Genomic DNA, 17,796 nt, shown 5'->3' on the forward strand with positions numbered 1-17,796 from the left:
CGGCATCTGTGACAGGCTTAAGATGTCAGAGCTGAGAGCAGCGTGTCTGCCCCCCGGGATGTTTTCTCTGGAGGAATTCAGCCCCATCTGCTGTGGAGGGCAGCCAGCCTGCAGTGCTGCTGTGCTGGGACAGGGGACAGGGACAAGGGAGGGGCTCAGATCTTCTCTTTGTCATCTTCCAGCAATTGCATTATTGAAACAGAGATCACAGGAGTGTTAACAAGACACAACCAGCTCACCCTGGCACAGCCAGGAACAGAGGGGCAATCTGTTCCCCACCTGCATTCTGCTTTTTGCACCGTTGGAGCACCCGGGTGCAAGGCAGGTGTTGGTACCTATCAGAGTGGCTCAGATCAAACCCAGCCCAGTACAGCTCAGCTGCCAAGGTCTGTGCTCGAGATGCACTCCCTGGATGCCACGAGAGCCCTGCAAAGCAATTACAGAGGCAAATGAATGCTGAAGGGAAGGACGTGACAGCTGTGGGGATGGATGCAGCTCCTGGGGAGGACCTGGGCTGGCACTGGCAGAGTTATGGTTCAGCAGCTGATGGCAATGCCTACGAGATGGGAGCTTGGTCTGCTTCAAACACCCCCTCAGCAGCCACGGAGGAGGGAAGAACACCACCAGTTCCCTTCAGATGCCAGGCCAGCCCCGTGTGCCCCACCTGCCCAGGAGCTGCCCTGCCTCACCTGCCCAGGAGCTGCCCTGCCTCACCTGCCCAGGAGCTGCCCTGCCAGCCCCGTGTGCCTCACCTGCCCAGGAGCTGCCCTGCCAGCCCCGTGTGCCTCACCTGCCCAGGAGCTGCCCTGCCAGCCCAGCCCCTCCTGCCCTGGCCATGGGCGCAGCCCTGGAGATGCAGCCTGGCACCAGTGCAGGCAGAACCAGCCCTGCAGCCACAAGCTCCTTCCTTAGCCTTCAGCTCTCTCACATCCAACTGAAATTAGTGCCTGCACACTTCTACTGCCGTCCTTGGCACTCCTGACATCTATATTTATCATTTTGGTTTTTCTCCTTTCATTCTCTCTCTCTGCATCTGACCCAGGAGTTGTCAGAAAGGATGGAAGTGGGAGAAAACCTGACACAGGAAAGAAACCATTCAAAGTAAAGCTTTCCTACAGAACAGCAAAGTCTCCAGCCCAAGATTCTGCCTCCCTCTGGCTTTGTTTTTTAAGCCTTTCCAAGAAAGCAAACTCTAGTCACAAAACATTTGCTTAGCTGCAAACCTGGGATGTCCTGGAGCAGAGAAAGAGCCAGAGGAAATGAAAACAAAAGGGGAAATGTTTTTTAACAGCTGTGCATCTCCATCAGCTCCTTGCACACGCGTCAGAAATCTCTCCCTCCACTGCCACAGGTCTGGGCTGTGCTCTGGAGCTCCAAGCCCCTGGTGCCCCTTGGATCTGAGGCAATGTCTGTGTGCTGCACCTGCTGCTGCTGCCCTCCCTGGGGACCCAGGACAGCTCCCCGAGGGCCATGGCAGAGCCTGGCAAGACACAAAGGCTGTTACTCACATTTATGTCACAAGGAACAACTGTTCCCTGCAAGAGAGCCCTGCACAGGCAGCCAGATCCCACACGGCGTCCTGGGAGAACACCTGCTGGCACTTGAGCACTCCTGGGATGCCACATTTGTACCCAATGGGTACCCTTTTGTAGAATATTTGTTCTAAAAAACTTTTGTTTAAAACTCTAGAATTAAACTGTGTTTGACTTAGGAATAGAGTTTAGAAATTAGGTTCTGTGTTTAGACTTGAGAAACTACATAATTGTACAAAGTCTGAGAATGAAATAATAAAGATAGGTATAGTCTTGAAGACAAGATATACTCAATAAAATGAAATATCCTTAGAAAATATAACTTAGAGATAAGAACTTAAGAAACTTAACTACAGCTGTAACTGCATGTAAGAGAAATAAAACAAAAACCTTTGTAAATTAACCAATAAGAGCTAACTGCTGATTATTCTTATAGAATACCTATATAAGCTAAGTAGCTTTTAATTAAAGTTAGAACTTACTATCAATCATATTAATTACATACTTGTTTCCCCACCACCCACATCAGTACCCAAAGAGACAAGAACACTTGAATTAAAGCCTGTGTGTGGATGTGCTGTGCCCACCCACCTGCCTCAGCCCTGTCCAGCTCTCTGTGCCTCGCTCCTGGTGCTGTGGCATCTGCTCTGTCACCCTCATGTGCACTGTTTCAAAACATTTCCTCTCCTTCTCTGCCTGCAGAAGTGGAAGAGATCACCCAGATGTAATTTCAGCAAACAATAAATCCCTTTATCAATGGTGCTGCCCTGAAAGTCAGTAGATGGAAATCTGAGTCTAATTTCCCAGCTTCTACAGAATTTCTGTCCATAAGATCATTAAACTGCAGGCTCAAAGTTACAGTTTAAATCACGCCTTTTTGCAGAAATCTCTAAGTTCCAAACAATCAAATTGTGATTCACAATCTGTCATTTTCAGCCAATATATCAGGTCTAGCAAACATTGATTTATATGTAAGATTAGACTTTGTGGTTGTACTTTCTGAAGTTATTCAATAACAGCAATCATAACCAACAATTGATAGGTAATTTTTCTAGTATACACAAATTAATCTTTCCAATTTGACCTTAAATTACAAAAGTTCCATGATTCATTTTCCCACACAAAATTGCAGGTTGGATTGGTTTCTTGGTTACATTATTCTTCCCCTGAGTCTTGTCCTTTGACTATTAAACTCTTTGCCCATATCTCATTCTTACAAAGTTTACTTCCTTTGTGTATTTGGTAGAAATGCAGACTTGCCTGTTCCATTTTTGCCTGTCTTTGAGTTTTGATTCTCCTGCAAGCTATCTTCTCATCTGTTCAATTCTTTCAGCACATCCTTCTGTGTGACATCTGCACATCCAAAGCTGACATCCTACCCAGGGAACAGCTTCACACTGCACGGCCAGGGCAGGCAGGCAGCACCTCTCCCACAGGAACAATTCCCACCTTTGCCTGTGCCTCGCCCTGGAGGTTTCTGTTCCCAGCTCCACCTCAGCTCCCACAGGCTGAGGGCAACTGTGCAACCCTGTCCTGAGCCCAGCCAGAGAGTGACTGCACGGAGCTGCTGCCCTGCTGGTTCCAGCTGCGGAGCACAAACCAGGGCTTGGCTGGGTGTGGAACACAAACCATGGCTTTGCTGTGTGTGGAACACAAACCATGGCTCTGCTGTGTGTGGAGCACAAACCATGGCTCTGCTGTGTGTGGAACACAAACCATGGCTTTGCTGGGTGTGAAACACAAACCAGGGCTTTGCTGGGTGTGAAACACAAACCATGGCTTTGCTGTGTGTGGAACACAAACCAGAGCTTTGCCATGGCGTGGAACACAAACCAGAGCTTTGCTCTGTGTGGAACACAAACCAGGGCTTTGCTGTGTGTGGAACACAAACCAGGGCTTTGCTGTGTGTGAAACACAAACCATGGCTTTGCTGTGTGTGGAACACAAACCAGGGCTTTGCTGTGTGTGGAACACAAACCATGGCTTTGCCATGGTGTAGAACACAAACCAGGGCTCTGCTGTGTGTGGAACACAAACCATGGCTTTGCTGTGTGTGGAACACAAACCAGGGCTTTGCCGTGGTGTGGAACACAAACCATGCATTGCCGTGGTGTAGAACACAAACCAGGGCTCTGCTGTGTGTGGAACACAAACCATGGCTTTGCTGGGTGTGAAACACAAACCATGGCTTTGCTGTGGTGTGGAACACAAACCAGGGCTGTTTCCCTCTGGGACAGGCTGATTCCAGCCCAGCAGGACCCTGAGCAGGCTCCTGACACACAGAGGAGGGGCAGGACCACGACATGACCGGTTCATGAGGGGTTCAGCTCACTGCCATTACAATGAAAATAAAACCTTGATGGGAAGGGCCACCTGTGGCTGTGTGTGCAGAGCCAGCACTCTCACCAGGGGATTGTTATTTCAACACCTGTCTGCTGTACGTGGCTGTTTTATTAATAGAAAGGATCACACACAGCCTGAGGTAAATTAAAATTCCAGTTCTGCTGTTCTGTGTCATTGAAGAATATGCCAGGCTGCTGTTTGATTTGGTTTCTAGCAAAGCAGGCTAACAAACCTCCTTCCAAGCCATTAATTCAGATATGCAATAAGCCTACCACAACTGCACTGGCTCATTAAAGCAATTTGAGGTAACCTGCACTCATTAGAGCAGCCACCATCCATACCCTGTGACTGCAGCCTTGTTTTCAGACAGCTCAGAGATGACCTGCTGTGCCAAATGCCTCTTTTGTCTCAGGAAAGCTTCAGGGAAATAGCGAAATGGAAAACCTTGATTTGCTCAGGCTTTGAAATTCATTTAAATGCAAGAATATGGTAACAGTTTGAGTATCTTTTTTCATCCACAAAAGGATTAGTTAACTAGATGAAGGGAAATTCTTCAGTAAAGACAGTACCATGCTGATAGTCATGCAGGACACAAGTTTACAGATAAAGGGAGCCCCAAAGCACAGATTGATGCCCACTCTGAGCGGATGGATGTGTCTGCTCTGCCCTGGGTTTCCAGGAGCCCTACTGCAGGAGCCAGCCTGACGAGGGAATGTGCATTTCCCATCACTGCTATTCTTCCTCTCTCATCTCTCCTGTTTCGTCTTCCAGAAGAGAGACAGACCGGTAGCAGCAGCTCTCCAAGATTCTGGCTCCCTGCTGGATGCTCCTTGTCCCTCAGCACGCCCAAACACAGAGCTGGAGCTCAGTGTGGATGGTGTTCCTTCCATGGAACAGTGAACTCCTCTTCCCACCCTCCTCCCTCCATTTCAACTCCTCATTTCAGCACCAGCAGCACTTGCCCCATCACTCAGAAGTACCAGCACAATGAAGTACCAAGCTGAAATCCGTGCTGAGGGACTGGTAGCAGGTAGGATGTTTTTAAAAAGACAGGTTACAATCAAGCCAATCAGTCTCCAAACTACTCTAGAGAGAAGCATTCAATCTCTGACATAAGGAGGAATTTTCCCCACCTACACTGTCATCCCTGAGGGTGAAGGAGACTCTTGGAAGAATGGAACAGAGTGTTCACAACACCAGCAGATCACACGCAGTACAACCATGCCCTCAAATTAATCAGAAGGTCACCAAGCCTGCACGCTGAAAGCTAGGATCTATTTAAATATTGTCACTGTGGAGTGGATACATCTTCATTTTGTCCAAAAGGCACTTCAAACACGCAGCCTTCCCCATCTCACTGCTCAGTGAGACTGAAGGAATTAGCACTGCTCTGAGTCCCACTGGACTCCTGAGAGGCTGTTAACAGTGTCACACTCCTTAGGTCACAAGGAAACAATTGTGTTGGAATCCAGGATTCTCTGCAGCTGAGAAGCACTACAAGAAATAGAACAAACCAATTTATCTGGGGCTTCTTGGCCTGGGCATTTTTCAGGCTGCTCTAGGCAACATGTTTGTACTTCACTGGACACAGCCCTCCTAATAACCACTGCTGTTCCTGGTAATTTTTAATGAGTTGATGCAAGGCAATTTCACTTCCTTCCCCCTTCAGAAAGAATTTATTAAAAAGATCTGTGTAGAAATAATAGACTCATAATCAGAGAAGCCACATGCCATGATCAGAATTAAAGGAGCCATCTGTTTCTTTACAGTCATGCACATCTCAAACGAAAAGTACACACATGACATATGTCATTACTTCCACTTTCCTGAGAGAAAATATTTGCCGTGATTGCCTCCCACAGGAGCACAGGAAGCTCCAGCACCAGCCTGCAGTGCTGGAGGAACCCCTTCAAGCAGTGCATTCAAGTTCTAGCTCTGCCTCAGCCGACCCAGCAGAGCTTTTCGTGCCTCTGTGAATCCTTTGCAAACTTATTTGCCACAAGATCTGCAGCCAGGACTTGGCTTGCTGTTGCCCACCACCAAGAGGATCTGCCCTGCTGAGCTCCACACACACACTTGCGTCTCACCATTTAAAAGCCAATTTAGGAAATGACACTGTTCACTGGACGATGTATTTTCAACAGAGCTGCTCTGAGCACTGGCACTGCCCTGGAGGCTGCTCAGGGAGCCAGCAGGAGATGGCACCCTGGCCCTGGACACGGCTGGCAGTGCCCTGCTCCCTCTGCCCAGCCCTGCCAAGCACCAGTGTGCCATTCCCATTCCCTGGACAGACAGACACCGTTCTGCCTCTCAGGAGAAGCACAGGGAGAAGAAGAGAGAACAATCTTTATCTCTGCTCCTTTGTTCTCCCCATGTGCAATGTGGTGTGGGGATTGTTCACCTGCAGTGGTGGCTGGGTTGGATTCTGGTGAAGGTTGTTTGGGGTCAGTGACCAATGGATCCAGCTGTGGCTCGGGCTGTCAGCACAGAGTCATGAGTTTGAGTTAGGTAAGTAAGGAGTAAGTATGTAGAACAGTACAGTATCTCTTTAAATAGCATATTAATGCAATATAGTATAGATTCAATAAAGCTGTCCTTCAGCCTTCTGATCTGGAGCAGACATCATCATTTCTTCCCTGCACCTGGGGTCACCACATTTTACTACACACCAGCCCTAAACCACAGAGAATGACCAATGACAAATGTTCTGGAAAAAGCCTCTCCTGAAATGTGGTAAAATTCTTCCACCTAAAAGGTCTCCTCCTCCTTTGCCTGCCTTGCCTCAGCTCAAACACTGAAGAGTTCAAGGCTACCTACCGTGCCCTGAGACAGCGTGAAAGGATTTCTTCAGAAAAATCAAAGAGTAGCTTAATTTAAGTTTGTCTGACCTGGGTTGTTACCCTTGCTTTCAGTTATGGAAAACCTTTAAATAGAAACAGAAAAAAAAAAAAAAAGAAAAAGAAAGAAAAAAGTAGAAGCTGTCTGTGGTTCTTCAGCTTTTCTCTCTGCAGGCCTGACTGGTTCTGCTGTAAGCTGCTCAGCAGAGGCCAGGAGACAACCTCTGAAGTTCAAACACTGGCAGCTCTGCAGGGATGTTTCCTTCACCCATCTCTCTCCCTGCAGATCACTGTTCCTGTGCACAGACACCTATTTCACTGCTGGCAACGCTCTGTGACCCTGAGATGTTCTGTAATTCTGTGTCAGCTCTTCTGTGTCCTACCCTTGTCTATCCATGTGCTGCTTCTGTGACATCTTGCATTATTGTGCAGGATTGCCCACCCATGGCAATCATTCCTGTGCTCTGATCATCTATGGAATGCATAATGATGAAAGATGTTACGATGAAAAAAATAAACCAAAGCACTTTATAGCCTTAATTCAGGCACTGTATTAACACTACACATTTTTAAAGTACATTTTTAGGTCCTGTAAATACATACACACACACATATAGTGCATCTGTTTTTTATCTAGCCTCCTAAACACAAACCTGTAACCAAGGATTTGCACTGGGGCCACGATCAATACCAGGTCTGTGTTTCAGAGGCACGAAGTCAGGACATACTTCACAATTCCCACCCTCTTCCATTCCACAGCCACATTCCTAAACAGCTATGCACACTGACACCTTATTTAACAAATAACTGAGTTAAGCCTCTGCTGAAGAAGAGGACAAGGTGCAATCAAGATTTATTGGTGTTTCAGCTGTCCTTCTGCACTCTCACATCATTCTGCCTCCTAACAATTACACCCAACCTCAGGGTGCAGAGACAAATCTATCCATCCTGAGAATGCCCCAGGGACAGGGCTGTGGGTGGCAGCTGTGTGTGCTGGGGCTGTCACCGTGTCCTCGCATTGTCACCTGTGTCCTGGTGCTGTCCCTGTGTCCTGGCATTGTCACCTGTGTCCTGGCACTGTCATCTGTGTCCTGACCCTGTCACCCGTGTCCTGGTGCTGTCATCCATGTCCTGACCCTGTCACCTGTGTCCTGACCCTGTCACCTGTGTCCTGACTCTGTCACCTGTGTCCTGGTGCTATCTCCTGTGTCCTGGCACTGTCACCCATGTCCTGGCTCTGTCACCTGTGTCCTGACCCTGTCACCCGTGTCCTGACCCTGTCACCTGTGTCCTGGCATTGTCACCTGTGTCCTGGCATTGTCACCCGTGTCCTGGCGCTGTCACCTGCCCAGTGCCACCCTGGCAGCACAGCCTGCCTCCTCCTGGGGCACACCGGGCACCTTCTCCCACCCACCAGCCATGCTCAGGCTTTTCCTGGTGTTGGCTCTGCCCCACACGATGTTCCCCCTGACCAAGCAGTTTTACCAGCCAGCAGCCACCCACAGCTCCAGCTAATCAATGCTATGTATTGTTGCTTTTCCCTTAACTTCTCCTAGCAATAGCAGAGGCTATTCTGAGACTTGGAAGGAAGGAAGCAATCAGGCAGAGGAGTGGCAGTAACTGAGCTCAGCCAAGGAAACCAGCCATTTTTCAGAAGCTTTCTGGACCCTTCCACGGCTCCTGGCCTGACAAAGCCTGGCTCAGAGGAGGCACAAGCACACACGAGGAAGTCACTGCACTCACTGCTTCTGCAAGTCTGGAAATGCTCCTTTAAGGCCCTCCTGGCAGGGGGAAGCAATCATCCAAGGAGCACAGCTTCATCACAAACCTGGGGCACCCAGAGCACAGAACCAAGCACCTGGAGCTGCTGACTGAGCCAGAACCAAGCACCTGGAGCACCCAGAGCACAGAACCAAGCACCTGGAGCACCCAGAGCACAGAACCAAGCACCTGGAGCACCCAGAGCACAGAACCAAGCACCTGGAGCTGCTGACTGAGCCAGGCTGCAAGGGACGAGGCTGGCAGGGATAAGGAGCACAGATTGTCCCTGTCCCTTTCCTGCAGGACATAACAACCCCCAGAGCTCAGCCCAGGGAAAAGCAGTGCAATTGGAGCTGAACACCCAGAGGGATGGCCAGGAGGTGCCTGGCAGGGAGCAGCACTGCTCTGCCGGGAGCTGCAGCCCCTGGCTCCACTTCAGCCTAGGGAAATACTTCAGCATGGGCATCTGTGTATCCTAAAGATGTCAGAGCACCAGCCAGTTCTATAAAACAAAAAGCATTCTGAATGGGGAGTACTTCAGGATAATCAACATCCTGCAAGGTTTCCTTCAGCTAATTAAAAAAGTTCTTTATAAATGTTTCTCTCTTTGCATGCCTAGTTTGGTTTGAGGTCTTAAAGCAGCATTTCCAATAAAAAAAGAAAAAAGACAGCTAGAAAATGCACAGGTTTTGGCAAAATAAAAACTTTTATGCAAAATTGACCTGATTCTGGAAGAAACAAAATGTGAACACAGCATGGCATAATTGCATAGATTTGTTATTACAGCCATTCTAGCGACATCTGCTTCTTTCTTTGCCTCACTGGTTTGCACATGACAAAAAACAGATGGCCTTAGATGCTGGTCACTCAGGAAGGTCACCCCTGGCTGTGCTACATACTTCCACCTTAATTATTTTAGGCTTATTTCTGACATGACGGGAATTTATTACTATACAGAGAATAACCATGTTCCAAAAAGTATCGACAGCAAAGTTGAAACACGTCTAAAATGGGACTGAAAGAATAAATTGAAAACAAATATTAGAAGAAGGCTTAATTTTCTGTCCTAACACTCCCAGCTTTTCCACTAAGAGTTCTTTTTCACTGTGATTTATCACTTTGATTTTGCTTGTTTTTTCCTGATCTCATTTTCACTGTTATCACATTCAAGACCAAGGTCTGATCACACTGCTCCTGCTGGAAGGGTGTTTCAGGGTGTCCTGCTCAGAAACCCATGCACTACAGAGAGAATACAGAAATCCCCAGAGAGTATCATTAGCAGAAGGGTTATTATTACTTTCTCACAAATTTGCTCTTTTACTTATAACTAAACTGATCCTGAAGTTAGGCAGTAGTCTAACCTAATCAATGTCTGCACAAAAAGCAACTGAACTGAGCCAAATGCAAGAACAAAGGATTTAAAAATGCATTAAATAGGTGCTATCATAATTAAAGAGCGAAAGATGCAATGGCAAAACTCTCCTCTCTGACCTGTGCTGTGATGAAGGCACAGGGTGTACCTGTGCTGTGCTGTAATTTAGGAATTGGGGATATAAATGACACTGCCAGTGACTTTCATGGATCTCCTCTGTGCAAATAAAACCCACAAAACCAAAATGGCAGTGACAGATCTGTAAAGGAAGAGAAAATTTTCACTGCAGCTGGAAAAGCAGTGCAGTGGTAAGCCATAAATAAAACAATGAATGAAGCTGCACGGCACACGGCTGAGATGAAAACCAGAACTGCCAGAGCCCAGCACGGTGTGGCTGTGCTGCAGGAGGGGCTGCTCAGCCCAGCAGGGCTCTGTGGGGTGGGACAGCCCAGAGACCTCTGCTCCTGCTCAGCTGCTCACTTGGGAGCCCAGAGAGCCCCTGCCCCAAAACTAAACCCAACAGAGCTCCTGCCCCAAACCCCACAGAGCTCCTGCACCTAAACCCAAAACCAACAGAGCTCCTGCCCCAAAACCAAACCCAACAGAGCTCCTGCCCCAAACCCAACAGAGCTCCTGGACCAGAACCAAACCCCACAGAGCTCCTGCACCTAAACCCAAACCCAACAGAGCTTCTGAACCAGAACCCAAACCCAACAGAGCTCCTGAACCAGAACCCAACAGAGCTCCTGGACCAGAACCAAACCCCACAGAGCTCCTGCCCCAAACCCCACAGAGCTCCTGCCCCAAACCCAACAGAGCTCCTGCACCTAAACCCAAACCCAACAGAGCTCCTGCACCTAAACCCAAAGCCAACAGAGCTCCTGCCCCAAACCCAACAGAGCTCCTGCCCCAAACCCAACAGAGCTCCTGCACCTAAACCCAAACCTAACAGAGCTCCTGCCCCAAACCCAACAGAGCTCCTGCCCCAAACCCAAACCCCACAGAGCTCCTGCCCCAAACCCAACAAAGCTCCTGCCCCAAAACCCCTTGGATGCCTCAGCCTCAGCCTGCCCCAGAGCTGCCCCCTCCTGCAGGCACCATGGGGAAGCAGAAGATTATTCCTATTCCACTGGAACAAAACCCTATTAATTGATTCTGAATAGACACAATATGGAAATTGCAATTACAGCAACTCCAGCTGCTGAGACAGAATGTGAACAGCAGCCGTGGACTCCAAACTGCACTTGAACAGCATTTTCCAAATTCCCCAAGAAGACTGATAAACATAGACAGTCCTGCTGTGAGACTGAAGTATGTTTTCCTAAAAATATCTTGTTTTGATTTCATATTGCCTTTTCTAGACTTTTTTTTTTTTACACTCCATGCATTAATTGGAATAATACGAAGTATAAATATGGTATGTGCCCACCACTGTAATTACAGTGCTGAGACCCACAATAAACCTTCAATGTAAATGCATTTATTGTAATATCTGAAAGGATCATAAGATATGCAGTAAGTTAAAAATGTCACACGGGACAGTCATAAAACCAGAGAATGGTTTGGGTTGGAAGGGACCTTTAAAGATCATCTAGACCAGCCCCCAAAAAACCCTAAAGCTGTTTCAGTCTTGAAATCTGATAAGAGGAAGGTGGAAGACGAGAATGTCCTTTTCAATAAGAATTAAAAGGGATTACATTTTCTGTAATGATTTTTCCACTTACATTTGAACATCAGTCACAGCTCCCACTCCCAAACTCTCTCATCACTGTTGACATACTGTTTACAAAACAGCCAAAAGCAGAAGGTTTATTTTCTTTTCCAAGTGTATGACTCCTGGTGTTCTGCTGGGATTTTTTTAACTCCCCCCTCCACAAAATGGCCATAAAAAAGAAAAAGATATATTTTATCATTAGATACAAACCCAAGTCTCACACATTTATTGGCTTAGTTTAAGACCCATTAGGTAAAATATAACGACAGGACAGAAGCCCCAGTTCCCCAGTTAAAATTCCATCAAAGTGAACTCACACTTCAGTCAGTTAATTAAATAATCCATGCCAACCAGAGGGCTCTCAATCCTGTCATAACAGTCCATAAGCACTGATGGTAATAAAATATTAGATCTGAACTGCTATTATTAAGTTGAATCAAACCACAAAATTCAAACTTAGCTTAATTGGCATCTTTAAACTGCACATTGATCTTGTGTTCAATACTTCTTTTATTTAAGGACATCTAAAGGTATAAGGTAGCAGAAGGCTCTCCAGTGAGGGATGCAGGCTATTACTGCAGCACACAGTGAAAACCTGTCTGGGTTTCACATGCTTCACTGAGAAAGTGCCAGAGGTAATGAAGACCCGTTGCACAACCCCAACTGGCACTGAAAGAGAGCCAGCTTTGAAAGGATCTATTTTTAGAGGGATGCTAAAGGTCAGCTAGCTGAGGCCTTTAGTCATGCAATGTCATCCCCACGCTAAGCCTGAAGATGCTTTTGAACAAGGCATTTGCTGTACAGTAAATGGCAGATTTTTTTCCAAGACATTACTGATTTGCAAGTTCACCTTCAGCAAACAGTGCCAAAAGTGCTCTCAGGAAAAAGAAATGGCACAATTACAACTTGAGCAGGAGATAGAAGTGTCTGTAAAAATATAATGAGAGCTTCTGGAATGCTGCTATGATCCTGCTCCCATGAGAACAGCAAGAATCAGAGGATCATATTTTTAGGAAAATATGCAACATTTCAAGTTCCTGAAGAGCCACTGAAATGTCATGTGGTCTTCAACAGGCTATAAACCTGGGAAAAAAAACCATGTTCTGTGCGCAGGCCATGCCAAAGCCTGACTGCAAACACGTACCCACAAATCACCCTCCTGGGCAGGGGGGACAGCAGGGAATGATCCCAGCCCTGGCAGTGATGAGCTGACAGCAGCACAGGTCACTCCTGACACAGGCTCTGAGCTCACAGGAAACCCCTGCCTGCACTGCAAGCCAAGGCTCTTCTGCAGATGCTTGTACACAAATGGTACCGAGGAACAGTGGGGAAGGAATTCATGCTTCAATCTGCAAACTAAACTTGTACAGCAAACTTGCAGAGAATCTGAACATCATGAATTTTGACAGCTTTGCCAAAAGGAAGAAAAACAGCAGAAAAAAGATTGTAAGAAAGAACACAAGAAGGAAAGACTGACCCTGCCGGTCCAGGAGCCTTTCCAGCTGGAACACCTCCAGCACTGCTGGCACCAGGCAGAGCAGGGTCCAACCCATTCTTGCTGCTTTCAGAGTCCATACACCTGACAGGAGAAACACTGCAGCCCTTGAGGATGCTAGATGTGACTCTGAATGGCAGGAGAAAGGAGGCAGCCTAAGCTGGTCTGTAGAGCTGGAAGACAAACACCACAGGCAGCAGATCCACAGCACATTCTGCCTTCTGCTCTGCTTTCCAAGACCTTCTCTGCCCACGAATAAAAGCCTCATTCTGCCTGGGAACTGCTCTCACAAACTGTTCAAGCTCTGTAATGCAGAAAGCAGGGCCATGAACTGCAGTGAAATGCCTTTAATGACACTGGAAAGGAAAAGCAGTGCTTTGCCTGTACTCACTCTTAGCAAGACAGGGAAAGGCAAAAACTAAAGACGTGGCTTGTTGTACAGCACTTCTTGCTTCACTGTTATTTTTATTGTTTGTTATTGCCTAGGGCATCAGCTTACATGAAGTGAAGAAGTGCAGGAACAAGGTTCCATTTTTATTTTCTATCTCCTACGCTCTCATAAGTTACAGACACTGATGTTGCACAACTTTTGTCCCCATTATTTTCAGGATGGACTTTCCTGCTTCTCTATCACACTGTGTTCTGCTTCATCAGAAGCTGAGCAGCAATTTCCTTTGTAGCTCAGATCACAGACATAAAAATGTGCACCACTATCAGGATGATTTACTAAAGGCACAGGTCCTTTGCATCCTCCATACAGACACTGGCCTCCTTGTCTCCTCTTTTATGACAGGTAGCAAATGAAGTAATGAAGTAGAAATGGAGTAATAAAACAAAGATAAATCATTCATCTTGGGAAGGTCTGCATCAGACCAATTAAAATAATGCCTCAGATACACTGCCATAACATATTGTACCTAAGGGAAGAAGATACCAGCATGAGCAAGCCCTGCAATTACTGCTTTCTCCAACTATATCCTCAGAGATTTCTAGCTCCAGCACATAAGAGATTAACAAATTAAAATATATTTAAAAACGGAATCTTTATATTTTTTCCAGTAAGCTATTAAAGGCTGTGATAGTGACACATCTCTGCCTGGAGAGGAAGCTTGCCCACGTCAGGACCAAGAGCAGCTGCAGCCAGAATCACTGAGGGTGAGAGGGTTTGGAGAATCACTGAGGGTGAGAGGGTTTGGAGAATCACTGAGGGTGAGGAAGGTTTGCAGAATCACAGGATGAGGAGGGTTTGCAGAGTCACTGAGGATGAGGAGGGTTTGCAGAATCACTGAGGATGAGGAGGGTTTGCAGAGTCACTGAGGATGAGGAGGGTTTGCAGAGTCACAGGATAAGGAGGGTTTGGAGAATCACTGAGAGTGAGAGGGTTTGGAGAATCACTGAGGATGAGCAGGGCTTGGAGAATCACTGAGGATGAGCAGGGCCTGCAGAGTCACTGAGGATGAGGAAGGTTTGCAGAGTCACTGAGGATGAGGAAGGTTTGCAGCCCCCATCAGCCCAGCCACTGCCCTGGCAGGCAAGGACCATCCTGCAGCAGGTAAAAAGGCTCCTGCACTGCCATGGGCACCAGAGCTGCAGCAGCTCCTGCCCAGCTCTCTGCCCAGCTGTGCTCAATGCCAGGGGGCCAGGAGCTCCCTCTGCCCATCCAGATGGGGCAGAAGCCCTGGGCACTGCCCCACTGGCACCCTGGGCTCAGCAAGGAGAAGTAAGCACAGCAAAAAGGATGGCAATGGCCAGCCCTCCCCAGAGAAGGCTCCACACTGCTCTGCTCTCTGCCCCCTGCTCAGGCAGGAGCCTCTGCAGCGAGGTGCAGGCACAGAAACCTTCCTGCCAGGGAGGGTCCTGAGGCACCTCTGCCCCTGCACAGGAGCAGCTCCACTGCAGACACCTGTGGGGCACAGGGGATGGGCTCAGGCCAGCCAAACCCAGCAGGTTCATCCAGCCCTGCACTCAGAGTGCCCCGCTGGTCCATTTCAGAGCCGTGTCTGCCCCCAGCCACAGGGATTTGGGCACCTGCTACCAGACCCCTCTAGGCAGTCAGTCCTGTGCTCCCTGCTCTGCAGATCCTCTCACGGGTCTGCAAATCAATCCAAATCTGCTCTAGAATTTTATTCTCTCATCTGGAGTCCTGTCTAAGAACAGCACCCATTCCCTCCCCATCTGCTGATTTTCAAGCGATTTTATGGCACTGGTGTCTAATTAGAGTGTATCACTGCCTGTTACAATCACATGTCATTCACTGACTGGACGACCTGTGGAAACCCTTTTCATACTCCAAAGGAAATCTCCACAAATCCTATACTCAAGATTCCAAAGATCTAGCAGAAAGACTGAAGTAAATAGGTTTGGGGTTTTATTTTTGCTTATAATTTCTGGCCACTTCAAAGGTTTACAACAAAATTCAGCGTCAAAACCAATGAACATGAGTTGAACATTGGTGAGACTGCAAACCACAGAAAATGCACTGTGACAGAGTCAAGTGAAGCATGATCACACAGGCATCAGACAAATGTGGATCACTTGAACGGACTGGCACGGCTTGAAGGGGTTTTTCTTTCATTTATAATTAACAACTCAGCTGTCACATCCCTGTATCCACGCACCCTGGCACCGAGTGTTTACACCAGGAGCTCTGTGCAGGACACAGCCTGGGAGCCAGGGAAGGTGAGAAGGGAAGCTGTGTGTGTGCACCAGGGGGATGCTCAGCTCAGCACCACCAGGCAGCCCAGGCACAGGAGAATCACTCACCTCAAACCAAGGCAGCAGCTCCAGGCGCTGCCCTGGTGCCTCCTGGGGCTACAGAAACCTTCCTGGGGCTACAAAAACCTTCCTGGGGCTACAGAAACCTTCCATGGGCTTACAGAAACCTTCCTGTGGATGCAAAAACCTTCCTGGGGCTACAGAAACCTTCCATGGGCTTACAGAAACCTTCCTGGGGCTACAGAAACCTTCCTGAGGCTACAGAAACCTTCCCTGGCACTACAGAAACCTTCCTGGGGCTACAGAAACCTTCCTGTGGCTGCAGAAACCTTCCTGGGGCTACAGAAACCTTCCATGGGCTTACAGAAACCTTCCTGGGGCTACAGAAACCTTCCTGGGGCTACAGAAACCTTCCTGGGGCTACAGAAACCTTCCCTGGGCTTACAGAAATCTTCCTGGGGCTACAGAAACCTTCCTGGGGCTACAGAAACCTTCTCTGGAGCTACACAAACCTTCCTAGGCTTACAGAAACCTTCCTGTGGCTTTGGAGCACAGGGAGGTTTGCCTGTGCTCTCTGGCTCCTGCCATGGGCTACAAAGATCAGCCTCTGCTAAAAGAGGTTATTGGACAGAATCAGTGAGGGTCCTGAAAAGCTCAGGGGCTGCAGAGCGTGGTCTGTGTGATTTGAGGAAGCTTTCCCAGAAAGTTCTCAAGGATGGAAAGCTTGTCATGCTGGCAGCAATGCTCAACATGGAAACTGCAATGGGAAGTATAACAATAGAGCGTGGAACTCCAGTTTAAACAAGGAACAAACCAATTTAAGCAAATTAAATATTGCCCATCCTACTGTAAAAATGCCTGCTTCTGCCAGTAAATAAACCCCCAGCCCACAGCGACCAGGGCCAGGGGAGGTGAGGACACCTCACCCTGCAGGTGTGACACGGAGCTCAGCACCCCGAGCGGGCAGGGCAGGGATGGGATGGACCCTGCAGGGCACTGCCTCACCCAGCTACCTGTGCCCTGCATAGAAGCATTTCTTCACAGGTTTTCCAATTTTCCAGGGAGCAACTGAATGCTGACAAAGCCAACAACTCCCCAAGCACTTCACTTCTAACACAGAACATTTCAAGATCTATTTTCCATAATCTGAAGCAGTAACAGACCCCAAAATCACAGCTCCTGAGTCTGAATGAGTTCTTGATTGAGTTGTACAAGATTGCTTTGCTCTCAACCTCCTACATCTAACCTCAGGAAATTCCCACACCGGATTAACAATAAATTGCCTTCTTTGTCACACATAATGAAAGAACAGCCACAGAGTTAATTCCTGCCTTCTCGGCCCACAGCCAACATAAAGCACAGAGAAATTTGGGGGCATCAGCACTCAGGCTGATTTCCACACAGCTGCCAGCACTTTATGTTTAAGCAGAGGTAGCTCAGAGGTTTGACAAAAAGCGATCACCTTGACTGAATACAGAGTTTCACAGCTCCTGGATATCCCAGAGAGCTCAAGGAAAGAGTCACACAGTCCCTGCCCCACCAGGTGCTTCGGGAAGGGACCAGCAGCAAAGCACGCCCAGGCAAACCCAACAAGACTATTTAAATTTCCCAGTGCCTGGAGTGGCGGTGTCAGCCAGGACCCTGCAAGGCTCAGGGATGCTGGAATACTGCTCCATAAGCTGCAGGGCCCCAGGGAGCAAAACCCCCGTCCCCTGGCAGCACTCAGGGCCTGCCAGGCACACACTGACCCACGCTGGAAATACAGAAATACAGAATCCTGGGAAAGCTGGAAATACAGAATCCTGGGACAGCTGGAAATACAGAATCCTGGAAAAGCTGGAAATACAGAATCCCAACCACGCAGCAAGAGCCAGCAGGGGATGGCGTGATGGCCATGGTGGCACACAGGCACATCTGCAGGAGCAAGAGCAAAACAAGGCTTGGAACAAACCTGCACAGGAAGCAGCACTTTAAATAACCAAGCAGCAAAGGATGTGAAAAGCTCTAATCCATTTGCTTGTTTGAAA

At 48.0% G+C, this 17,796-nt stretch overlaps 1 protein-coding gene across 3 annotated transcripts in view; it reads right to left on the minus strand.

Annotated features, from left to right (window-relative positions):
• The window catches only part of FGF13 (fibroblast growth factor 13), a 159,197-nt gene that overhangs the window by 84,405 nt on the left and 56,996 nt on the right, over positions 1-17,796 (minus strand). The window contains exon 2 of one of the 3 annotated variants that reach the window (XM_072929004.1): positions 2,124-2,228. The exons of the other annotated variants lie outside the window; for them this stretch is intronic. The gene's annotated coding sequence lies outside the window, so the exon portion shown is untranslated. The remainder of the gene's footprint in view (positions 1-2,123; positions 2,229-17,796) is intronic. 3 annotated transcript variants of the gene reach the window in all.

This window comes from Taeniopygia guttata, chromosome 4A (genome assembly GCF_048771995.1).
Source record: "Taeniopygia guttata chromosome 4A, bTaeGut7.mat, whole genome shotgun sequence".
NCBI lineage: Eukaryota > Metazoa > Chordata > Aves > Passeriformes > Estrildidae > Taeniopygia > Taeniopygia guttata.